The sequence below is a fragment of the Gouania willdenowi genome, unplaced genomic scaffold (genome assembly GCF_900634775.1).
Source record: "Gouania willdenowi unplaced genomic scaffold, fGouWil2.1 scaffold_32_arrow_ctg1, whole genome shotgun sequence".
NCBI classification, from domain to species: domain Eukaryota; kingdom Metazoa; phylum Chordata; class Actinopteri; order Blenniiformes; family Gobiesocidae; genus Gouania; species Gouania willdenowi.
Window position 1 is genome coordinate 857136 of NW_021145091.1, and position 27447 is coordinate 884582.

Sequence of the window (27447 nt, forward strand, 5' to 3'; positions counted from 1 at the left end):
ACATATGGCAAGAGATTGCCCAAAAAGAAAGCAAAAAACAGACCATACGTCGTTCGGGCAAACTCCTCGGCAGTGACGCCAGGACTGGCCGGAGGGAAATGTAATCAGTGACTCCGGAACAGATAATGAAACCTCAGAGTGTGACATAGCCTTTTTAGGGCAAGATGAGGATGCTGATCAATATGACAATGATTTACCTGCAGAATATGAACATCCCCCACCTTTAAATCCAAATCATTTTGTTGATTTCTCCATTTATGCAGCTGTAACATTAACACATGACAAATACCCAAAACGTACATTGTTGGTGGGACCAAAACAAACACCAGTCACTTTTCTGTGTGACACAGGAGCTGATGTTTCTGTCCTCCGTGATCAGGTGGAGGGCGTAGTCACTTCCAAAAAGGTTATTGGCATAGTGGGAGTAGGTGGAAAGCCTCAATATGCATGTTGGTCTGAGGAGGTCAATGTGCAAGATGAAGATGGTTCATATTACACACACCCATTTATTTTGACAACTGATTGTCCCTTCAATTTAATGGGAAGAGATCTCCTCAGTAAGTTACAGATCAGTTTAGTGCCAACGGCTAATGGAATAGTGCCAAAGAAATTTTTATCAGATACTAAAGAATCACTTATGGTGTTGCAAAGCCCAGTCATTCCTAATAAATTCTATACATTGGATCCAGTGTCAACAGGCCCTCGGTCAGTGGTTGGGTCTATGGAAGAACTGCGGGCTAAAATAGCTAAAACATTTGTCGTTCCCACAGAAGCACAGACACAGTGGCCACTACATGTTACAATGATGTATGTCAGACCTGATGGACCCCTGCCAGGTCAACCAGACTGGCTACGGAGACCAGACCTGTCCCCTGAGGGCAGAGCAGCTGCTAAAGCCTGGGAGGAAAAGTTTCTGCGATTGTCACCACAGAAAATAACATTGACAGACGTTTGTTGGTCTCCAGATGGATGGATTATAATCAGAGTGACGTTGCCTCCAGAGCTGACACTAATAAACCCCCCACGGTTTCCACACATTTGCTTACAAAAACCGGCACATAAACAGTGAAAAGATGCAAATGATCTGTTGGCTGCACTTCCTGTCAGGAGTGACCTTTGGAGGAAAGAGAGACACAATGTATTCACATACAGAGGCTCCTTTTGTGGCTTTGTGAAAAAACAAATGTTGAACTGGTGTACTTTGGCGCCCCCTGCTGTGCATTTGGATGCATGACTGTCTGTGTGCACTCTGAAATCAGATGACTTCCCTTCAGTGCCATCATGTCTGTGGGCTAAATCAAAAACAGATGTTGGACTTATGACAACCGCAACATCTGTAACCATAGATCCAGCCACATCCCACAGGCCTCGAATTAGACAATATCCACTCAAATCAGATGCAAAAGAAGGAATAAAGCCTGTTATTAATGATTTACTGACTGCAGGCGTGTTACAGGAACATGATGCAGCTGAATGCAACACCCCCATCTTCCCTGTAAAAAAGCCACAGGGGGGCTGGAGAATGGTGCATGATTTAAGAGCAGTAAATCAGGCTGTTAAATCACGAGCTCCAAATGTACCAGACCCACATACATTGTTAAATGAATTACGACCTCATCAAAAATGGTTCACTGTAATTGATTTAAGTAATGCATTTTTCTCCATTCCTCTTCATAGTACAGCTCAGGGGTGGTTTGGATTCACATTTGAGAACAAAAAATACTCTTACACTCGCCTTCCACAAGGGTTTTGTGATAGCCCTACGATTTTTACAGCGGAGATTAACAGATGCATCAGCCACCACACGTGGCCAGAGACCACACAGATAATTGTTTATGTTGATGACATTTTATTGGCAAGTCCCACCAAAGCGGAAAATGAAACAGAGGCAATCAGGCTGTTCACACATTTGGCAAAAACAGGAAATAAGGCCTCATTGGAAAAACTCCAATTTACACAGGAAAAAGTAACATTCCTTGGACATAACATTTCAGCTGAAGGGAAAGAACTTACTACATCACGTAGGGAAGCAGTACAAATGGCACCAAAACCGCTTACCGTCAGACAAATGATGGCCTTTTTAGGCCTAGCGAATTATTGCAGGTCGTGGATCGTTGATTATGCTATCATAACTGCCCCATTACAGAATCTAATGTTAGACACACATCAAACTTTAAGCACACCTTTGCAGTGGACACCTGAAGCGGAAGAAGCATTTACAAAAGTGAAACAAATCATAACAGGAACAGGGGTGATGGCGCTGCCAGATTACAACAAGCCATTTACACAGTCTGTTGACTGTAAGGACGGTTACATGACATCAGTACTACTACAGCAATATGGTGAGAAGCAACGACCAATAGCCTATTACTCTAAACGATTAGATGATGTGGCTAGGGCACTTCCCCATTGCGTTCAGGCGGTTTGCGCCGCAGCCATGGCTGTGCACGCGTCTGCTGAAGTAGTGTTGTTCCATCCTTTGACACTGTTAGTCAGCCATGCAGTTGACATCTTGTTAACACAAACAAAAATGTCATTCTTATCTCCTGCCAGGTTTTTACACCTTACTAACACCTTGTTGACCCCAGCCAACCTCACTCTAAAGCGCTGTGCTGCTTTTAACCCAGCTACATTAATACCAACAGCTGACGATGGGACACCGCATGACTGTGGACAGTTAGTGTCGGTGACATGCAAGCCACGTCCAGATTTGACAGACATTCCATTGGAAGACGGAGATGTAGTTTTTGTAGATGGCTCCTCCTCCAAAGCACCTGATGGAACAAATCATACTGGTTATGCAGTAGTTACATGTGACACTGTGTTGAAATCAGGCAAATTGGCTGGAAATCAGTCTGCACAGGCAGCTGAAATCGTGGCCTTGACAGAAGCCTGTAGACTTTTCAAAGGCAAGAAAGTCACAATTTACACTGATAGCCAGTATGCTTTTTCCACAGTTCATGTGTTTGCTGCTCAGTGGGATAGGAGAGGTATGAAGACATCTAGTGGTAGACCTGTGCAACATGCCTCCCTGTTAAAAGACCTTCTTGCTTCAGTCCTCTTACCTACATCATTGGCGATATGTAAATGCAAGGCACATACTGGCGCCACTGATGCTGTCTCTCTGGGTAATGCGAAAGCTGATGTTGAAGCTAAAAAAGCTGCTTTTACTGAAGCACTTACTGTTCAGTTGTTGCCTGTTGATGTTGTACCACTTGGCTTGCCGGATGAAGTCCTGATTGATATGCATGCTAATGCTCCTGAAAATGAAAAAACAAAATGGGTTACTGAAGGTGCTGTTAAAAATGACTCTGGAGTATTTATGTTAAATGACAAGCCGTGTTTGCCTAGATGTTTGTTTGACGTCGTTGCTAGAATGAGCCATGGGTTGGCCCATGTCTCAACAGGAGGGATGGTAGACATAGTCAAACAGTCATTTCATATACCACTAGGACTCCAAACCCATTTTAAAAACTTTTGTCGTCAGTGTATCATCTGTTGCCGTCATAATCCTCAGGGTAATGTTAGGCCCCCTCGGGGTAAAACACCAGCTGGTACATATCCTTTTGAGGTCATTATGATGGATTTCATAACACTGCACACTATTCAGAGGTATACGTATTGTTTGGTTCTGGTGGACTCATTCTCAAAATGGGTCACCATAGTGCCCGCTAAAACAAATGATGCAATGACAGTGGCAAAGGCCCTTTTGACACGTATAATACCTCAACATGGCATCCCACGACAGATTTGGAGCGACAATGGACCCCATTTTGTTAACAGAGTAATACTCCTGCTGACAGAAGCCATGGGCATTGAATTAAAACATCACTGCTCCTACCACCCAGCCAGTGCTGGATTGGTAGAACGCAACAATGGTACCATTAAAAACAGATTAAAAAAAGCTGTAGAACAAACAAACAGGCCCTGGCCAGAGTGTGTTAACCTGGTAGAAATGTACATGCGCATAACACCAAACACACAGGGTTTGACCCCCTTTGAGGTTGTCACAGGACGACCTTTTCACCTACCCCTCACCAGTTCTAAGTGGGTGCAGGATCAGGAGGGAGAGTTGGATCCAATAACAAAATGGATGGTTAAATTATTCACAGATGCTGAAATTGTTAAAGCTAATACACTGCCTAGTCTCTCTTTACCTGTTTCAGATCCCCTGCGTCCTGGTGATTGGGTCCTCATCAAGGTGATTAAGAGAAAACACTGGTGTACTCCACGGTGGGACGGTCCTTACACAGTTCTGCTAACCACACCAACTGCATTTAAGATAGCTGAAAGACAGACGTGGATACACCAATCACACGGGAAAAAGGTACTGAAACCCACCACAGCAGGTGATACACCCTAGTAAAACACAGAGATGGATCTGTTGTTCCTCCTCCTCCTCGTGGGATCCCAGGAAGTGCTAGCAGGGGCTCTAAGCTCACCTTGGTATGATTACACAGGTAGATGCCCCAAGGGCCTTAGCCTCATTATGTGCATACCACAAATACCGGACATTTTAAGTGACGTTACAATTCCACTAGAGGCCCTGGCTAATAAAGGCTACAAACCATGGAAACATGGTAAGGACTATGCAAATTATGATTGGTACATGCAAGTCCGGAGAGCAGACCAAGTATGGTCTGCTCATGGTTGGTCTGAAGTACCCCTCCATACAGGCTACACCCCTATTACCTGGCCCCTCACACCATCTACACGTACCGTTACAGCGGCATATCTGTCATTGCGAAAAACGATTGTCCAAAAACAAAATATCCTACTCCTAACCGTTAACACCACCGCGGTACCTCCATCTTGTTTAGTTATGGGATTCTGCCCTGATGTACAAGGAGAGGATCCCACCTTTTGGGTGAATATTTGTATTACACCTCCGGCCACTCCCGTTGTAGTTAAACCACGTATGGACATAGTGTTGTCTCCGGAGGCCAGACAGAATATACAAGTTATTAATGCAAAACCTATGTCAACTGAAGAACCTGACTCGTTACTCGCATTACTGTCTGAACATAATAATCACGTCCATCATCGTCTGCGCGCTAATTCTTGGTACCGTATGGTAGAACTATCTGCACGAACAGTAACTAATGATAGTTGCTATGTTTGCTCACATCTGCCGCATGCTGTAACATCCCCAACTTTGTTGTCTGCGTCCCTTCCAGCCCCTGACTCAAAGAACGTACTAGATTGTTTACAAAATAAGTCCATGATCTCGTGCCCTCCTGTTTTACCAGTGCTAAAGACCCTCGAACCCCTAGGTCAGGCTGCTAAACACCTAAACACGAATGCTGTCCCTTGTGGTAGTTATACTCACTGCTATCCTTTATGCGTACGATTTATTGGTCCACCAACTAACACCAAAGGCCTACCATCAGTAGACATAAACCATTGTGCTACCGTTCAGAACGTCAGTACGGTTGCCCCAATGTTTGCTAGAGACGGTGTTTGGTTGAAGTGCGGTGACAAAGTTTATCCTTCCCCTCCAATTAATATGTCAGCCGTTTGTGTACCAGTAGCAGTCACAGATGGGTCTTTCATAGTTCATATGACAATGCCTAGTCGTTCTCGTCGTGAGATTATAACCTTCACCCCTCATGATGCAATATGGGGCTCAGACGTCCCTCACGAACATAGACATTGGTCAACTAGCCAAAAAGTCGTTCTTGCTCTTTTTCCTAACATAGGCGTGGGTAAGAATTCCCTTATGATAGAGACCCTCCAATACCGCCTTCACATGCTTCTTAATGCTACTCTAGCTGTTGATAACAAAATGAATGCTAGAACAGCGGCCACCGCGCAAATGGCTATTCAGAACCGTATGGCCTTAGATACGATTTTAGCTTCCACAGGTGGTGTGTGTGCTATGGTGGGTGCTACCTGCTGTACATACATACCTAATAACTCCTCGGAGTCCATCGAAGACGCCCTGCAAACACTCCGCAACCTGGAAGGTGCCATGTCAGCTGACGAGTCCAATGTCCATTCATCCGGGTGGGACTGGCTGTTCCAAGGCTCCTGGTTCCAATTTCTGCTACGTCTGGGTCTCCCTCTTCTGGCTGTGCTGCTGGTCGTTGGTCTTGCCTGCTGCTGCATCGTCCCCTGTGTGAAGAAAGGCATAGACAACATGATCATCGGTGCTATGCAGGTCCAGGCTTCTCCAGAGTATCAACTCCATGTTATGGGTCTCTCCCCATCTGCCCCATTGATGGACTAAGACCCTGCCACACCTTCCCATCATCACAGTGAGCGGTAAAGGTTCACTGCTACTGAGGGTCATGTGCTGGTAACCTCTGACCCTCCCTTACCAACTCCAAAAACACACTGAGACCTAAAGCTGCATTTTCGACACCATGGTTTTGGGTCATCATTTGTACATACACCCTGAACTGTCTCCAGATCACCGTGGATCAGAATCGATGTTCGCCCCAGCAGGGGGGGACGGTGGGGAATTTTTCCCGTACTAGCTGTCGGGTTTTCGCCCCACCTCACGGTGGTCATCCCTGTTGTTTTGGTCCTATGATGGCACCGGGTAAACCTGTGAAGACGCCCGTCTGCTTGATGTTTTCCAAACCCACAACAGGGCGGATATGTAAGATATGTTATAGTGTGTGTGGTTTTTATTACTTTATTAGTTATAGTTAGATGATTAAACGATAGTTAGAATATGAAATTATCCATGATTAACTGTGTGTGTGTGTGTGTGTGTGTGTGTGTGTGTGTGTGTGTGTTTGCAAAACATATTCATTGTCCACCATAGCTGGTTTAAACTAGTTTGGGCCAGTGTGGGTATGTGACCCACTGCATGGACATACGAGCTGTTTCTCCCCCAAAGTTTTTGTGTTACCATATATGGTATTAACCCTGCACCCAGAGCGTTGTTGCACAGCCCCTCTGGGTGTGGTCTATGTTTTCTATAATAAATACCTAGTTCTGAGGCATCACCGTCAGAGCAATCCAACTTATATCGGACTTTTGTGTCTCTTTTTGTTGGGTTTTTCTCCGAGCTGCAGCTCGCACCTCTCTGCGTCTGGTCGCCTTTTAAGTCAGATAGTGTTTTTCTCCTTGAGTTGTGATTGAGCAACGGTCTTAACGTATTTGGACCTAACATTCACCAAATCAGTAACGTTTTATTTTGTAAAGGATATGATTGTCTAAACTGTGTGAAATGAGGCGTTCAAACACTGCTTAAAGTATGATTTTATTAATATGAGTGTGTTACCTCAATAACTAATAGAAATCACTCGACTGATATGCTGCCTTGTTATGGAGCAAGTGTTGCTAATGCTATTGCTACACTAGTTAAAGTAAAAAGACTGACTAAAATAACAAACACGTTTGATGAATTGCTTACATACAATTAAAAAATAAATATATACATTGATAATTACCTTGTCCTAAATGATCTTTTACTCCTTTTTTCCATTTAGGGCAATGATTTTAAGTAGGTGATTTGGTTTGTTTTATTGGTAAATAACTTTAAAAATAGTCTAAATGATTTGAATGAAAAAAATCGTGATAAAATCGTGATCGTGATTTCACAAAGAAAAAATTGTGATATGATATTTTTCCCATATCGCCCACCCCTAATTTACATATATGACAATAAAGTATAATATATATTAAACCTCAGTGTTGTTTTAGCTGTCAGAGAGTTGGAAAGGGAGGATCTCACATTCTAGGAGGCGTGTTAGGTGACGTCACCTGCCAACGTGGGCAAAATCCAACTGTCCTGTTTAAAACTGACTTTTTACAAAATGTGGAATGACAAGGGAGGATAAAGGATGTATATCACTGTAGCAAAACTATAATAAAGTTATTTTTTTCATCATACCTCCCCTTTAATGAACTTTAGCTTTTTTTTAATTGATGTTTTATTTTATTTGAAGGGCTAATATAAATGAAAAACTTTGTTGTGCTTTTTTTGAAAATCAAAGGCTACTGTAATATCTAAAAATTGTCAGAATATTCAATAAACATTTAGTTTCTTTAAAAAAAACCAACACGTCTAAAATGTGTTCGAGGCTATTTATGCACTATTTAAAAAAATAGTGAAAAACTTCAATACTCGGTATTAGGCCAAGCGTTTATATTTTAAATTTTCATTTCAGTGCATCCCTATAACCTGTTGTTATGCTTTGCTGTTATTTGAAATACTTTTGTTACGTCTTTTAAAATGATATAAAATAAATGACCTGTTATTTCAGCCACTGTTTGAAAACTTAATATTGACACTAAAACAAATATCATTAAACTACGGTACGCCAGTTAAGTCAAATATTCATCAGCATGTTGATGTGCTTCTTAACTTTAAAGATGATCAAATATTTCCATAAGAATATAATGACATAAGATGGCCTCAATGCTCTATTTATGATCTCAATAGAAAAATTAAATAACATGAAACATCAATGATTTCAACACCAGTCATTGAGAAATGATCCACTCACAAAGACAGATGAACAAATAACAATTGTCCTTCACTCACTCACTCATCATATCACACTCACCTTAGAAACACTGACATCACTCACACTGATCATGTGTATAGATTCAGCTGATCATAGATTGATGGTGATGATTGTATGTGGTACCTTCTTTTCTAAAGCATGCATGGATCATTATACAACTGATAATTGTTCATTTACTGATCTGTAGAACTGGTGATTTTAGGAAGGAGATGAAATCATTACTGTTACATTATAGTTGTCGTCTGACTGTTGATATGAATTCTTATACTGGACCAGGGAGATAAATGTACTGTCACATGATCAGTGAGTCAGGTTTTAAATGAAGGATTTATATTTAGGCAACGTAAGACAAGGTTATTTAAATCACATTTCAGCAACAAGACACACAAAAGACATCAGTAGCATCATATTAAGTGTATTTTACTTCATTTACCACTGTGTGATATTAGGATTGTGTTTTTATGAAAGTGAAGGATTAAAAAATGACCAAAGCATTATTGTGTATGATTGGCTAATATAGCATGTTGTGCAGCCAGTACAGTTGTTAAAATAGGTGGAGAGCAGATACACTGACCTGTTGTTGTGCAGTGCTGCCATCCATGTCATTTACACTTCTGTTGATTCTCCTGTGGAAACATAGACATTATATGTTAAGATGGAAACAGAAAACAGTCAATATAAAATACCCTCATTTCTGGTCTATAACCTGCTACTTCCCATCCACACAACAAATACTGTATATCTCTTAAAAAGACACAGAAAGATGTTCTGTTTTTTTAAAAAACTGTAAATTATTGATAAAAAGTGATTTCATCATAATGAGAGCCAATATGATGCATAAATATTACTTTGGACTCCTGTCCAGGAACTTATAGTTTCCCTCACCGTCCACTGTACATCTCACACCACTGATAGTTCTAAACGTCAGATATCCTCCTAATACATATGTGACTTACTTCCTGAAAATAAACTGCAGGACCATGAGTTTAATGTAGCTGAGATGTAATGGTGTTTTTTCATAACTTCATATAGATAGAAACTGGTTTCAGTAAAAGAATACATGTTGCAGAGATGGAAACAAATGAAACCAGTCAGGACCTGATGGAAGAGGTTGAGAAAAATGTAGCTGAACAGTCACAAGATAAAGAAGAGGTCCCTCCTCAATGACAACCATTAAAGGTTCACCAAGGAAACAATGTAAGTCTATTATATTTAATATATCTTTACAAATGTACACCTGAATCATTTACACAATAAACCCTATGAATGTCTGAAAACATAAAATCATGTTGTTTACCAATAAATGTGCACAGGGGCACCAACAGGGACTCTGGAGTTTACCAAACTCAAAGAACAAGCCAAGAAGGACCAACAGACAATTAAAAATCTTGAAGACCACATTGTAGACCTGGAGGAGACCAACAGGGAGCTGAAAAAGGACAAGGACTTCCTTATGTCCTAATTAAAGGCACCTGCATCTTCTAAAATACCAGGTACTTTTTCATACAGTACTAAATGTTCATAGATGGACTAGATGTTCAGAAAAGTAAATAAGGAGGGAGCAGGATAGCTGTGCTGTGGTATCTGGTGATATAGTATAGGAGCTTAGGATGTGTGATCTGACGATATTAGATCATTAAGGATTAAAACATGACGATCTCCCAAATCACAGAGATTGTAGAACCCGGGCGACCGTGGCTCAGGTGGTAGAGGGTTGTCTTCTGATCGAGAGGTTGGGGGTTCGATCCCAGTACCTGACTGTGTCGAAGTGTCCTTGGGCAAGACACTGAACCCTAAGTTGCTCCCAGTGGTCGACTAGTGCCTTGCATGGCAGTCCTGTCCCACTGGTGTGTGAATGTGAGAGTGATTGGGTGAATGAGCTGATATGTAAAGCGCTTTGAGACTGTTTCAGTGTGGTGATAAAGCGCTATATAAAATCAAGTCCATTTACCATTTACCATCTGTAGTTCACATTTTAACCCTTGCGGTGCCGTCTGTGGTCAATACACAGCACATCCAAAGGTTTTTCTCTGCCAAATCACACCATTTGTTAGTCAATAGTGGTGCAACGGATCATCATTGATCCATGATCGACACGGATCGCTCTCCACGGTTCGGCACACACGTGGTCCGCGAATTGGTTGATGGATGAAATAATTATTATTATTTTTAAATCATTATTCGTAATGCCTCGATGAAGCCTGTTCCATTTGCGACATCCGCGTGTGTGTTTGTGTGTGTGCTCGCGCGCACGTGACAGAGCGACCGTACCCACGCATGTGTGATTCACGCTCCTGGCCGTGTATCTGTGTGTGATTGTGTGAGAGTTGAAGAGAGAGAGAGACACAGAGGGAGGCAGAGAAAGGAACAGTTCTGTGTGCGTAATAAGTCTGTATGAATGTCGTCATGTCTCCATCCATGTCTTTTAAAGCTCTTATTAAAATAAATATTAGCTCTAGTCCAGATGGCCATCCTTGACTATTGTAGGAAATTTAAATTATAAACTCAGATCTGATTTTTTTTCTTCTTTCATTCTTTTTGATGATGTGGGCATAGGCTCATTTTTAATTCACTCTCCATGTTTAAAAAAGAAGGTGTCATAACTAGTTTTTTTTTCTCCATACACTTATTTGTATAGTAATTACCTGTAATTACTATACATTTATGTGTATGTAATTACAGGTAATTACCTGTTTAAAGGATGATGTATCATGCCTTATATTGCACTTCATATGATTAAAAATGTTATTTAAGCATTGGATTGACACCTCAAGTTAAATGTTTGTATTTAATGAGCAGAGAAAATGTTGCAGTAAGTGTTCTACTAAATAAATGGAGAGTAAAATTATTTGTCTGGTCTTTTTCTTTTTTTTCTGCTGATCAGAAAAATGATCCGATCCGTGAATCAAAACCGTGATACGATCAGAACCGTTCGTTTTTTGATCCGTTGCACCACTACTAGTCAGCATGTCAGCATTACAGACACCAAAGAATTATTAAGTGCTTAAACAGGTCAGAAATACGCTCCGTAATATCACCCAGGCCTAATGTAACCAAAGCAGTAATGTTTTATCTTATAAAGGATATGATTGTATAAACTGTGTGAAATGAGGCGTTTAAACACTGTTTAAAGTAGGATTTTATTATTTTGAGTGTGTTACTCAATAACAAACAAATAACTAGACTGATATGATGCCTTGTTATGTAGCAAGTGATGCTAATGCTACACCACTTTAGTTAAACAAAGTAAAAAGACTGAGACTAAAATAACTTGTCAGCCTTTTTGTTTGATGTTAATTGTACTTGGAATCAGTTTGATAAATAACTTACATACATTTTTTAAAATTATTAGAAAATGACCTCGTCTTAAAGTAGGGATGTAACGATTCACTCAACTCCCGATACGATTCGATTCACGATACTGGGTTCACGATACAATTCTCTCACAATTTTTTCCATTTACAAAATGGGACTGTAGACAATTTTTTTTTTGGGGAAAAAAACTAGAAAATACTGTATTATTTTCCTTTTATTTTCATTGTCAAAAGAATTCCTTGATAAACTATTCAAAACAACGCAATTTAACTAAAAATAAATCTTGAATTAAATAAATAAAGGAATAATACAAATGAAAATGAAGCCTATTAATTTAAATTCTGGTTCTATAATAAACAATGCAAAACTGCATAATAGTTCTTTTTCTTTTAAAAGTGCAACTGAAAATGTATTTTGTGCCTTAACAATTGGACTTTAAAAAAAAACAAAAAAAAACGTGATTACACTGATTTACGTCATATTTGTTTGGACCAGCAGAGGGCGCTGGTAACCCAGTGGTCGGTTGGCATGCAGATATCTTGCAGTGAAGAAGAGAAGCTATGCTAGCAGACAGAGCTAATAGAAAACCGTGACTTTTACAGATATTCAAGTAATATTACAGATATTCTTTCGGTGCTAAAGGGGTAATGAATCATTTATTAACATATTTAAGAGTAGAAGGCGGCCAGAAAGAAAGTATTAGCAGACTCCGCCCTCCGCCAACACTTCCGGATAGCGCCCTTTGCTGGTTAAAAAAAGTACTGCGATTCAATTGTCAGAAAATCGATATCAACCGTGATACCTATGAATCGATTTATAACTGCCTTACGATTAATCGTTACATCCCTATCTTAAAGGGGACATATCGTGGTTTTAAATCCTTCCTTTTTAGATACAAATCATAGTTGTGGCCTACAAAAACCGGAACTGCAATGCTTGGGTCTGAATTCCTCATTATTATAGCTCCACCCCTTTTCTACCCTTTTCTGATGTGCTTCTGAGAGCAACTCGTTTTGGTGCTCTCTCTTTAAATGCAAATGAGATACTTCATACCCAGCCCCCTCTTCAGGTGACACTCGATTCAACTCCACCCTGCTCGGCCATTTTTGTAGTTTGACACGAAGTGTTGGGCCTGGAGTCAATGTCCTAATTTGGCAGTTCTGCTGCAAAATACTGTGATGTAATAGTTCAAAAAAACGTAATAGAGAATAGAAAAATCGAAACAGATTGATAGACAACAAAATGCATTTAAGGGCTAAAAAAGTGGATTTAGCATGATATGTCCCCTTTAATGATCTTTTATTCATTTTTTCCCATTTAGGGCGACAGTTTTAAGTAGGTGAATTGATTTGTTTTATTAATAAATAACTTTAAAATAGTCTTAATGATTTGAATTAAAAAAATCATGATCGTGATTTTACAGATAAAAAATCGTGATATGATATTTTTCCCATATCGCCCACCCCTAATAAGAGCTAATAAATGTGTTTCACCATGCAGGAAAATGTAATCAGAACAAGGTAATATTAACGTATAATAATCTTACAATTAATAAATCTTGGGTTTTTTCCTCTTCGTGTTGATTTGTCCATATCTGTTCAAATATTTTTTTAAAAACATGAGAGTACATTATCTTACTAAGGGTTATATTAAAAGATAAGTCTTTAACCAAAGCAATGTACAGGATGAGCTTTTAGGGTCCTGCCTATGTTACGAGTCCCGGTCGGTGACCACGTTAACAAAGAGAATGTCTGCAAAACACTGGAAAGTACATGTAGAGTTTAAGAGTAGGAACCACACAGCACTCTTGTCTTTTACCAGATTGTGTATATTAATTCTCTTTGAAGCTCATTTACAATACATTTCAATGTCCAGTACAAACAATGACAAATTAAGTCAAAATAGAATGCAATTCTATATTTATTCATCTTTTGTTATCCAAAACCATATGTAATTACTGCTTATTACATTTCCAGATGACTGATTGTAATACCAGAAATTTACACATACTGCAGCTTTAATGTGCTATAGGTTTCTATGTAAATAGCGCAAAACTCAGTTACTCTCCTGTGCCTCTAGCTATGGCTGGACAAAAAATCGATTTAATCGATTCATCGAATTTGTAGATAAGAACAATTTTTATTTAGCAAATTTTAGTTAAAAAAAATTATTTATTTATTTGTTTACCCTTTGAGTAGGCTGTGTGTGTGTGCCACAGGCATGTTTAATTTTTTTGTCGGGGAGTAGATTAGAACAGCACCGCTCAATCCACCACTTTGTATCCCTGTCTTTATATTATATTTGTATTTTTTGGCACTTAAAATATTTGTATATTATATTAAGAATTGGAAAAACTGTAATTAAAACTTTTGACCACTAACTTAATGAGTTAAAAACATGTTTAACTCATTTAGAAAATGTGAAAGCAGCTTTAAATATATACTTTTGTGAATGAAAAATGTAGTTCTACAAAAATAAAACTTTACTTCATAACAAACTTAATCTGAAAACCAGAATCCAGACCAAAAATGTAATCCTGTAATGAAATCTGTAACATATTTGTGTGCTTATGTTACGGGCCCCGGCTGGCACGGTGTCCACGTTAACAAAGAGAATGTCTGTAAAGTACATGTAGAGTATAAGAGTAGGAACCACGCTGCACAATCGTCTTTTCCCAGATTGCGTATATTAATTCTCTCTTTGAAGCTCATTTACAATAATACAGTTCAGTGCTTTCAATATCCAGTACAAACAATGATGAATTAAATCAAAATAAAGTGCAATTCCATGTTCACTCATCTTTTGTTATCCAAAACCATATGTAACAACTGCTTATTACATTTCCAGATGACTTATTGTAACAACAGAAATTGACACATACTGCAGCTTTAATGTGCTATAGGTTTCCATGTAAATAGTGCAAAATTCAGTTACCCTTCGGTGCCTCTAGCTATATATATTAAAGGTATTGTAGACGATGTTTAGCTTCCGGGTGGATCATCAAGACTATTGGTCCTCCTAATTGTCAATCATGTTTACTAAAGGCCGTCGTACGTGCTCGTGCCCGGTGCGCACCGGGTCCTTTGAAAATAGATTTTCACTTACCGGTGGCGAGTCTGACATAGTGGGAAAAGTGCAAATCTTCTTTTGTAAGGTAAGCTTGTATGACCGATGTCCACACCAACTTGTAAACAGAGCTGTGCACGAGGAAAACGGGGCTCGTGCACGCTCTCCCGCACACGTAGGCGTGTTGCGCATGCGCGTTTTTTTTTTTTTTTTTTTTCAAAATGTGGAGAGGGCGTTTCTTTTTTTAAACATCGTCCACAATACCTTTAACTATAGCGGGAATTACACTAAATATCGCGATACTACCGTGGCGAGGCGGCTCGGCTCTACCGCTGTTAAAGTCTATAAAACTGACATCACAAGTTGCACAACTTATCAAAACAAAGTGACTTATAAGTAATGCAAAGCCTAAAGCTTTCATTAACAGTTGTTTTAAACCAAGCACTAACCTGTAAAGTACATGTAGAGTGTTAGAGTAGGAACCACGATACACACTCGTCTTCTCCCAGATTACGTATGAGCGGAAACAGGAAGTGAGTCCACACTAATGTAACCGGGGAACTGCAATCTATAGTGCCGAAGGTTCCGCTCCTCTACAATAGTATTTATACAGGACTACTTTTACTAAGTACACAATAATAATAATAATAATAATAATAATAATAATAATAATAATAATAATAATAATAATAATAATAATAATAATAATAATAATAAGTGGCATCAAAACAATTACTTATAAAATCTTTTGAGTGTACCATACTTACATGTAAACAAAACAAAAACAAAACAAAGCTCAACTGTCTTACTATAAATATAAATATACCTCCTGTTCTCCATGTTTTATGTGATTGTGTTTTCATGTTTCTTGGACGGAGATGAAACTGAAATGCAAATTTCCTCTTGTGGGACGAATAAAGGATCTCATTTAATAAACATTTGATGTATGAAATCATTACATGTATAGACATTATTTAACAATTTAAATTGACTTTCTTTAGCTTTCAGCAAACACAAATATATCATCAGAATATTTTTTTTACTAAAATCAGAGTTAATAACTTGTAAAAAAAAAAAGAACTTATTTTCAAAGGAAGAAGAAAAACATTATGGTTCAATGCCTGCTTAATTATGAAATTTCCTTAAAATATATCAATATATATATATATATATATATATATATATATATATATATATATATATACAATTTTTTTTAAACAAGGCAAAAGCAACTCTGGATTTAATGTGATCTACACAGTGACTTTATTTTCACTGCTCGTACAATATTAATCTAAAAATATATATTGTTTCTGAGAACAAACCAATAATTTATTCTTGAATTAATTTATACTCAACAAATTTCCTCTGAAATCCATTAAATCATCCACAGACCAAATCCTTCAGGCTGTAACTACTTTATTCACTCTTAAATCACCATTAAACACATTTATTCTGACTGGTTTGTCACTAAAGTTTATAAAAAAGTTAGTTGTGACGTCAGCGCTAAAGTTGAGTGGTTGCCAGGTTGAGTATTTTCCCGCTCATTGTGAGATTATAAAATAACTAACTTAGTGATCAAACAGTTTAACGTTGGTTAAATGTAATATTTATGTTTTATTTGGATGATGAACGGATGGTTTTTGGGGCATTTCTGTGGATATTCAACATATTTCATGCGGGGAATCGTCGGTTGTATCTGGCAACCAGCTAGAGTCAGGAACAAAGCAGTGAAATGGAGGACGGACAGAGCTGGATGATGACTACCGTTAAACTAGAAGAAGAAGAAGAAATATTATGGAGGGAAGTGAAGCTGAGTGAGACGGACAGTGATGATGATGATGATGATGATGATGAAGGCTGAGCTACGTCATCACGACCACCTGTGAGACGGAATGTTTGCTCCAAACTTGGAGAAAAGTGGAGAAGAAGAAACGGAGGCGTGTCCATCCAACCCAAGTATATAAAGCAGCGCCACCCAGCGGCAAAACCTGTTGTTTTTCAAAATAAGTTAAAATATCTGTCAATAAAAAATAAAATGTAAATAATTCCTCAGGTTCAACCAAACATCACTGGATTTATTTAAACTGTGTTATTTACTATTTTTCACAAAGTCAGCATGTTACTATTTTATTTTGAAAAGGTTTGTAGATAAAGAAAAAGGCTTGAAAAATCTCTTTATTTATATAACTGGTAAACACTGTATAATCTACGTCAGTGATTCTCAACTGGTGGGTCTGGAGCTCAAAGTGGGTCTTGAACCTGAACTTGTTGGGTCGCAGACAGCTAGTCAAAAGTAAATAAATACCTAATGTCTCTCATTTTGACTTGTCTCTTATTTTAAAGAAACATTTTTTGACAGACATTCTGTGAAATGTATGTTGTACATAATATAGATTTATATATTTTTTTTAAAAAATAAAAAAGTATATATGTGTGTTTTCAGCAGCTATTTTTGAAAAAATAAATTTGTTTGGTTGAATTCTAAAAAAAAAAAAAGTGGGTCACGATTTATTGACTGTGGTAAAATGTGGGTTCCAGGGTGAGACCAGTTGAGAACCCCTGATCCAGGGTCGGGGTCAATTACATTTTTCAGTTACAATTACGTTTTCAATCACAATTCATTTACGATTACAGAGACCAGCAGTTTTTGTGATATAAAATATATTTTAAATATTGTTAATTACAGATAGTGTAGAACTGTACATAGAACTATAACATGGTTCCCCAGTTTTGCATTCAATTGTAATTGACAATTTTTATAGAATTTTCATGCCAATTACAATTACAATGTCAATTATCTGAACCCAATTACAATTTGATTAGAATTACAACAGCAACAGATTTTTTAAATTACCATTATAATTGCACCATAATTGTAATTAATTATCAATCACATTATTACTGAAATGTTTATGAATGTGTGTTGTTCTTTAAAAAAAAAATTAATAATAAATCTGATCATTGAAATAACAAACATTGCCAGTTGAAGGAGTGTGTTAATTTTTTAAATAAAATATAAATACCTCATATAAAAATATTATTATTATTATTATTTTTTATTTATTAGTATAATCATATTATTTTAGTATCTATAAGTATTTTATTAACGTGTTATTTGCTGCTGGTATATGGATGAATCCATCTTGACAAGCATGTTACGAGTGTGAACGTCTAAATCAGGGTTTTTCTATGTTTTTTTGTAATTAACAATTAAACACACCGCAAAACAGTTAAACATTTACATATATTATAACAATATTTTTTAAATGTCTTACGGTCGTTTCCATTTAAAATATCACGGCACAATATTATTAGTTTTTTTTTTTTTTTTTACAAGTGTAGGAAGTGACGTAGTCTCCGCGCATGCGCTGAACCGATCGTGTTTCCTCCTCCTCCATCTTTTACTATCTGTGAACACGGAGACATCACTTCTTGAGCACCGAAGCTGATTAAAGTTCACCTTCCGTCAGGACTGAAGGTAAAAACACTACTTTAATGGTTTAACTGATGGTTTTAGAGTAAAAACACTATTTTAATGGTTTTACTGAAAGCCTCTGATGGTTTTAAAGCGCATTTAGGCTGATGTGGAGGTTTCATGAACACAGACAGGATGCTAACGTTAGCATCCTGTCTGTGTTCATCATGTTATTGTTTATGGACTTAGTGATGATGAAGATACAGTCATTGCTAAAGTTCCTGTAGTTTTATCATACACAGCTGGAGCAGATCATCTTATTATTCACTGTTAAATATGGGTTAGAAACAGCGAGGCTACGTGGTTAGCTTTTAGCCCGCTAGCTAGCCGGTGTTATAGTTTGAGTGGTGACTGTGTTTAACTGGTGACTGAATTCCGTTAGCGTGGTTTGATAGACTCTAATGATAAAACCAGCTGTGTAGTTTATACAGAGGTGGAGATTGTGCTCGTGTCTTCTTTAGATGGTGAGATATTGATGAGATAAATTCCAATCAGTCCTTATAACTGTGTCCACCGCGGTGAAGTTGGTTTCACGTTGGCTTTTCTCCTCCCAACACCAATAGCGAGCGGTATGGTGAGTGAATAGTGCCACTGCTAACCCTAACCTATGGTGAGTGGATTGTGCCACTGCTAACCCTAACCTATGGTGAGTGAATAGTGCCACTGCTAACCCTAACCTATGGTGAGTGGATAGTGCCACTGCTAACCCTAACCTATGGTGAGTAGATAGTGCCACTGCTAACCCTAACCTATGGTGAGTGGATAGTGCCACTGCTAACCCTAAGCTATGGTGAGTCGATAGTGCCACTGCTAACCCTAAGCTATGGTGAGTGAATAGTGCCACTGCTATCCCTAACCTATGGTGAGTGGATAGTGCCACTGCTAACCCTAACCTATGGTGAGTGAATAGTGCCACTGCTAACCATAACCTATGGTGAGTGGATAGTGCCACTGCTAACCCTAACCTATGGTGAGTGGATAGTGCCACTGCTAACCCTAACCTATGGTGAGTGGATAGTGCCACTGCTAACCCTAACCTATGGTGAGTGGATAGTGCCACTGCTAACCCTAACCTATGGTGAGTGGATAGTGCCACTGCTAACCCTAACCTATGGTGAGTGGATAGTGCCACTGCTAACCCTAACCTATGGTGAGTGAATAGTGCCACCGCTGACCCTAACCTATGGTGAGTGAATAGTGCCACCGCTGACCCTAACCTATGGTGAGTGAATAGTGCCACCGCTGACCCTAACCTATGGTGATTGAATAGTGCCACCGCTAACCCTAACCTATGGTGAGTGGATAGTGCCACCGCTAACCCTAACCTATGGTGAGTGGATAGTGCCACTGCTAACCCTAACCTATGGTGAGTGGATAGTGCCACTGCTAACCCTAACCTACTGCAGGAGTCTGTCGTGTGAAATCAACATCTGAACTGGATGATGTTACGCTTTTGAAACGTAATTTATTTAATTATATTTCACGTGTTCACAGATAAAGCAGGTCCTATTAGACTGTAATGTAACTATTAAGATAAGAGATAAGATATGATAATCATTTATTGATCTCACAATGGAGTAATTCACTTGTTACATTTGGCATTCAGAAAGATCACTCAGGGTGTGCAGAATAGACAAGAAATGTGCAGACAGTTAAATAGTAAAAAGAGGTATCTTATGTACATTAAGTAAAAGCAAACATCTTAAGGGGATGGAGTTATAAGAATAAATACAAATTGAATAAAAGTTTACAGTTCTAGTGCAGGTTGTCAGGAAGTGACGCTGATACAGAGATTATTGCACGTAGTTTTGCAAAGGGGGGTTATTATTGCACATGTTACTTTAGGGTCTTGTTGTACAGTGTAACAGCAGTGGAGATGAAGGCCTTGTGGTAGCGATCCTTCTTGCACTGAGGGTGTCTCAGTCTGCCACTGAAAGAGCTGCTCAGCTCCTCCACAGTCCCGTGCAGTGGGTGGGAGGTGTTGTCCATGATGGAGGTGAGCTTGGCTAATACCCTCCTGTCCCTCACCTCCTCCACAGAGTCCAGGGGGCAGCCCAGGACGGAGCTGGCCCTCCTCACCAGCTTGTTCAGTCTGTTCTCGTCCCGTGATTATTAAACCTAAATATCCTGAATGATTAAATCATCAGCTTGATCTGGTTTATTAATAGTAATCAGAAATAATTATCAACCATAACTTTATGTAATTCATTAGATATAAACTAAACTAGATTCAGCAGCAGTGGTTTATATTAAACAGTAAAAACACTAATGTAGTTATTTTTGCTTTTCATGTGCTTTTTATGTATTTTTTAGAAAATAATTTCATTATTAATAACAAAAAATAATATACAATAAAATGAATGGAATGAATCATATGCACAAACTTTTTAATGTGTAAATGTTATTACTGAAGCATATGACATATTCAGTTTTTTTGGTGTGTGTTTGTGAGGAACCTGTTTACACTAAGTTGGGAATTGTTTTATTTATTGTTTTTATTTGTCGTAATTTATCCCAAGCTAAATTTAAAAGATTGTGGCGTTATAGAACAAATAAATGTATGATTTGTCATCTGATTAGTCGATTAATCGTTTCAATAATCAATAACTAGTCGACTATTAAAATAGTGGTTAGTTGCAGACTTAGTCTGTACCAGTGAGACATTTTATATCAGGATTATTATTGTTTTTACACAGCGTAGCTCCACTGTTTTTATATCTTTTTAACCAACGTACATCTTTTCATTAAAAAATAATAAATCCTAAGGCTCATCACTAAATGGAAATGTAAATAAAAACATGACAACACACGACAAAACGATAAATAAATAAAACACTTCCTAACTTAGTGTAAATAGGTTCCTTACAAACACGTCAGCCATGGCGACAGCGTAGTAACGTCATCCAATTCAGACGTTGATTTAACACGACTGTCTCCTGTGGTAGGTTAGCAGTGGCACTATCCACTCTCCATACCAGCGGTAGCTTCACTTAAATGCGTCCCGCCCACTCTGTCATGGTTCAGTGAGGAACATGCTGAAGGCTCCGCTATGAACTTAGGTGCACCACCCTCTCTCCTCCTGTCCTGGCTGCATTAAACTCATCTTAAACCACCACAAACAACCTCTAAAACAACGTAAATCATCACTGACTACTAACTACAGAACCTCTAGTGCTCGTTTAACTTTGCTGTGCCTGTGAAGCTCTGCACGTGCTTCGTGTAGTGCAGCGGCGCTCCGTGAAAACATGATCAGCTTTAATCATCTTCACCTGCTCAGTGTTCGAACTGTTATGTCTGGTTAACTAAGAATAACTCAGTCTGTACTGTAATTTAGTTATTTTATTCCAGCTTTTTGTCCGTGTCTCGTAGTTACACATTCACAGTCAGCTAGCTACCTCAAGTACACCTGTTTCAGTGGGAACTTCCAGTTTACAAAATAAAAGTCCATTGGAGCAACATAATTAGAATGTTACATTCTAACATCATCTCATCAGAGCTACAGTAAAATTCATGTTGATATAATAAATTAATAAAAAATGAACTAATGAAAACAAAGTTCATACTTAATTTATATATATATATTAAATGTAATGTTTTTTTTCTATTTAGAGAGTGCATGGCTTATTAGCCAGAACATTGTTGTTTTCCTAAAAAAGATGTTTTGTTTTCTTTAGTTTTTTAACTTCAGTGTATTGCATGGTGTTACTTAGTCCTGACTATGAGGGACAAAAGTAACAAAGTGCAACATCTTGTCAACATCAAATTCCACATTACACAGAAGATAGGATCATTTAAATTAGGTTAATTTAAACTAAGTTGATCAGAACTGACACTGACACTACAACTTATATCTACTTTTTAATTGTATGTACTTTATTTTTGACTTACATTTTTGTTTAATTATGAGTTTTTTTATTTATTATTATTTATTTTGTTTCCTCACAGGAGTTAAAAACTAATATTTTCCTTAAAAAATGATAAATAATTCTAAAAAACGGAATTTAAAAAATTAAAGTGAAAAAAACGGAATTTGGAAAAAAATAAAACTGATTTCATAGAGCCCTACATGTTGTTAGAATTTAGGGACCGTCAATGAAATACTGTCTCTGTGAAAAGCGTGGGTTAAAAAAAAAAAGTTTAAATCGTTAATATAATGCAAAAACACTTCTAATAAATGGAGATAGACTGAAAAAAAATGTGCAGGTATATTTTATATAACATTTGAGCTTTTATTGTATTTTATGACAATTGTTTTTTCATATTTTTCAACACAAGTTCTTCAATCCCAACGGCAAGTTTTAAACTTTCAAAGCATCTTTTAACTGTTGTTCCGTGGGTCCACGTGTTGTGTTCTTTCCCTCTTTCTCTGCTTCTCTCTCAGTGCTGCGCTGAGTAGTTTTTAACTTTGAGAAGCAGTTTATGACTTGTTTGAATATTTATTCCTAATGTTAATGTTGATGTAATTTAGAACAGAAACTTAGACAGTTTGTTGCTTAATGCACATCTGACATCACGTTATTTTCCTCTGTTAATTTATGGTGTGGGGTTGTGTTGGAATGGACTATTATTCATGGTTTCTTTTTGTGTTTAATACTATAATTATATCTTTATACTCAATAATCCTGTTAATAAAATGCATCTTCAGTCAGGCCAACTTTTGTCAAAGCTATTTTCAGGACAAGGACAAACAGTTCTTTCATAATATTTCATGAGATAACTCACTCTATTTTTTATTTGTTCTTCTTCTACATCACCTGTTTTTATTATTTGTTAAATATTTTTTACTTGTTGTCGTTCTACCTCACCTTTGTTAATTTCAATGAATGTTCCTTTTTATTTAATTGAGACTTGTACCATTTGTTATCATCATTGTGTAATTTTTATGATGTAAATTGAGGGAGCAAAAGTAGTATCGGCTCAAGAAAATCAGCAGTCTGTATCAGTCATCGGGTAAGGCTGATGGGGGAAAAATCAGTATCGGCCCTAAAAATCGGTCAATCCCTAGTTAACAGTAGCATAACCAACTTAGCATCTGCATTGTTTCACCCCATGAATTAAATTCAGAGGGTCCAGCTCTGATAGTGGGGTCTCCTAACCCTCTTCCCCTGGTCAGGGGTCTGTAACCTTTACTCTACAAGGAACCATTTAACCTCATCTCACCTGGATTAAAGTCCTCCTGGAGCCATAAATACCTTCTCTATGAAGACAATACAGTGTATTACATTATATACAGTTACAATTATATAGAATAATGTTTGATTTCATTTGATTTATATTGATCATGTAAATGGAAACTTAAAAACAGTTTGAAATAGAATAAATTGACATCAAGAAATAAAACAGTATCTTTCATCTTCAAATTCTTACACATCTCAGTTTACATGAACACAATGTTTATAAAGAAGATTTTTTTAGTTAATGTATTTGAAAGCTTGAATTTGATAACACATGATCATGTGATCAACACATGCTAATTACTCATTTCTTGCCACACATAAAACATACATATTTAACCTGTACATTGGTGGTTAAATGAATCTGTTCCCACACAATTAAAATCTGTATTTTCTTCCAGAATAGTGTTTTTGTTGGTTTAGTTTCTTACCAGGGATTTAAAACTTAAGGTTAGCCACAGGTGCAGGAAAGTTGATGGTCTGTAGATGTTGCAGGATGTGAAGTAGGAATGTGCTGAGTCATTGTACAACATGATTTATTTTAGGTTAACTAATTGTTATATCTTGATTTTATTTGTCATTAATCATTAATAGCCTCTGTAAGAAAATAGCTATTTTTTTCAATAGTTTTTTTTAAAGGTATAAATAGTCATTGCATAGAGTCAAAGAGCCACATGAGGCCCCAGAGCCACATGTTGCAGACCCCTGCCCTGGGAGAACCACAGCTGAATATCTGGCCTGGCATCATAGTCCATCAGTTCTGGTCCCTCCATGATGAGTATGATTAGGTTCTCTTTTTTGGTGTGGAATCGTGTATGGGCTGCGCGTGTACGCTCTCTTCACTCCGCTCAGCGCGTTCTTCCCCGCCCCAGGTCCGATAAACGCGCCCCCCATGCGCTCTGTTGCTCTGCGTGTCTGCAGCAGCAGCTGTGTGTGTTTGTCCCAGTGTCCATGAACGCAGCACGGACCGTGTCTCTCCCAGTGTTGGTGCAGCAGCGTGTGTTTGGGGACATGGCAGCGCATGTAGTGTCCATGTCAGACCCTGATTCCAAAGAGGACGAGGAAGTTTCCTCCTTTTGGATTTTCAAAATAAGGTCTTCATACACACTCGCACAGATACGACCAGTAGAAATTTTCAGTCACACACACTGAAAAAATAGTCTCATATGTGACCAATTTAGTCGCAGTCTCGAGCCCTGTGTATTGTTATTTAATTGTTGGCACTGGCACTTATAAACACTAAATGGTTAAATTGCAATAAATGGGCTTAGTTTTGGAGCCAAATGTTGGAGTCGGAATAAATATCTTTTTTTTTTTTTAGAAATAAAAACTAAATGCTTGATCATTTTACAGCCACATCATTTTTGTTCTGCATTATTTGTTTAGGTTCTTTAAAAACATATCCGATTAATCGATCGATAAAGTGCTAGATTAATCGATTCCAAAAAGAATCAATTGCTGCAGCTCTAAAGAACATACACTTGTTTATTTTGTGTTTATTGGGACTTTGACCTAAAAATAGTGCAAACACTGTTTATGTGTCTGTTGTTGGTAGGAGTGCTCTTCATTGAATAAGTGGAGCTTAGGCCTGGGCCAATAAACAACTTTGTTGGACAATATATTGTAACACAAATTTTTGCCGATAAACAATATTTTGTTGACATTTTTTAGACCAAATTAACCACTAATGTAATAACATATCATAAAAATGCAAGTCCACCCTTTCAAATGCAATCAACTTGTATTTCTCATTAGTATTTTTCACCATTGTAATTGGAATGTTAAGAACTTTTAAATATTTTAAACAAATAAAATAAAATGGACTCAGTTTCTGTTAGCAAAAAAATGCACTTTAATAAATATCACAAACAAAAACAATAAAATAGACCCTGACTCTGTTAAGAAAAAAATACCTCAAATGCAAAACCACACACAACCAAAGCAATAAATAAAATGGTTTATCAAGTCTCTCTTAAAAACAAAATTGCACTTGAAATAAATATTAAACATTGAGGCACAGAGGTATATAGATGTACAATCCTTAACAGGTAACACTTCGAATCCTGTTAGAACCTTTGTAAACAAAATAGCTCGCGGCCCCGCCTCCCCCTGTTTCATTTTGTTCCGTTTTCATTCAGTCTTAAACCAAACAGAATGGACCAAATAGTTTCTAGTTTACTCCGTTCATTCTGCTATAGAACAAACATGCAGGTGCTGAAGACAAGGCAAATTTATTTGTATAGCGCATTTCATACACAAGGCAACTCAATGTGCTTTACATGATAAAACATTCAATTGTTTAAAATCAATAAGAACATTTAAAATCATCAGTAAAATCAATAAAAATCATCAGTAAAATCAATGAAAATCATCAGTAAAATCAAATAAAATCATCAACAAACACATTACATCAACAACATGACCAAAAATCTCTCTCACAGTCATGCAGTAGAGAAAAATAGTTCCTTTAACTTTGATTTAAAAATGTTCACATTAGATGCTGACTTCAGCTCTGCTGGCAGTTTGTTCCACTTCTTTGCAGCATAACAACTAAACACAGCATCACCATGGTTACTGTGAGCTCTGGTCTCCACTATCTGACCTGTGTCCATAGATCTGAGAGACCTGCTGGGTTCATACCTGACTAACATGTCACTGATGTATTCTGGACCAAACCCATTCACAGATTTATACACCAGCAGCAGAACTTTAAAGTCTATTCTGAGGCTGACTGGGAGCCAGTGTAAAGACTTTAAAACTGGAGTAATGTGTTCTGACCTCTTTGTTCTGGTTCAGACCTGAGCTGCAGCGTTCTGAACCAGCTGTAGCTGTTTGATGCTCTTTTGGGGGATTCCTGTCAGAAGACCATTACAATAGTCCAGTCTGCTGGAGATAAAAGCATGGACCAGTTTCTCCTGATCTTTCTGAGTCATTAAACCTTTCACTCTGGAGATGTTCTTTAGGTGGTAGAAGATGTTTTTGTGATAGATTTGATCTGATGCTGAATGTAAGATCTGAGTCAATCAGAACACCAAGGTTTTTGACTTGGTCTTTAGCTTTTAATGATCGAGACTCAAGATAATTGCTGACAGCAGTCCTCTTTCCCTGAGGGTGAACCCTCTTGACATCTAGTCTGTTTGGAGGTGAAAGACGAGGAAAACAAAATACTTAGACATAGCTTGGTTGCTAGCCCCGCTCGGCATCCCCGCTTCTGCTTCCGATCACACCGCTTATGTCTCCTCCGCTGGCGGACACCGCTGGTACAAGGCTCCGCTGCTTCACAGGCCGCTGGGTGTAGCCGGCGTAGCAATCCGAAGCTAAGTAGTAGGTCCAGAGATGCCTCATCTATCGGACTATAACTGTTTGATTTACCTAAATCTAAGATTACCAGGCGACAGTGTTGTAATGCGTTACCGCCCCAACGCCACTTTTGACAGTAACTAGTACTGTAACGCAATGTTTTTCTAAAGAAATAACGCCGTTATCGTTACAATATGGTGCGTTTGTCCGTTACTTTGCTAGCTGCAGTGTACTTCCTGTTTACAGTGGCGCTACACATTTTTGCGGGATGCCGTGCCAAACACGGTGAAACAGAATATGAAGCATTGTCAACGTGTTTCTGTTAACATCACGTGCGCCAATCATGACGAGTCAATGCAAGAGTGAAGCTAAGCTAACACTGCGGCTGGATTTTAATGGACTGTGACTGTCATCCAGGGACAGATCAGCCAAACTATTGCACGGTATGTTGTTGTAAATAAGCACTGCTGCTGAGTCACTGCTAACAGCAGCTCTTTAGCCTGATGTGTTTAGCATTGTGTAGCTGAGAAAAATGCTGTGAATTTGTTTTTCCACATTTAATTTTATAAGCATTTTCAACAGCAGAATGTGCACCTGGAATATGCACAGCTTACTTTACATTACTGTGCTAAGG

At 38.0% G+C, this 27447-nt stretch overlaps 1 protein-coding gene and 2 long non-coding RNA genes across 3 annotated transcripts in view; all 3 read right to left on the bottom strand.

Annotated features, from left to right (window-relative positions):
* LOC114459576 (uncharacterized) overlaps positions 1 to 15370 on the bottom strand; it is a 264387-nt gene extending 249017 nt beyond the window's left edge. The window contains exons 1-2 of the long non-coding RNA XR_003673409.1: positions 15314 to 15370; positions 9058 to 9109 (exon numbers count right to left, since the gene is read on the bottom strand). This is a non-coding gene — a long non-coding RNA (uncharacterized LOC114459576). The remainder of the gene's footprint in view (positions 1 to 9057; positions 9110 to 15313) is intronic.
* LOC114459559 (NACHT, LRR and PYD domains-containing protein 3-like) overlaps positions 1 to 27447 on the bottom strand; it is a 629510-nt gene that overhangs the window by 415579 nt on the left and 186484 nt on the right. The window lies entirely within an intron of this gene.
* LOC114459579 (uncharacterized) lies at positions 2631 to 6112 on the bottom strand. The gene is made up of 4 exons (XR_003673416.1): positions 5910 to 6112; positions 4158 to 4286; positions 3184 to 3260; positions 2631 to 2774 (listed from the first exon to the last, which is right to left on the bottom strand). It is a non-coding gene; the product is annotated as an uncharacterized LOC114459579 (long non-coding RNA).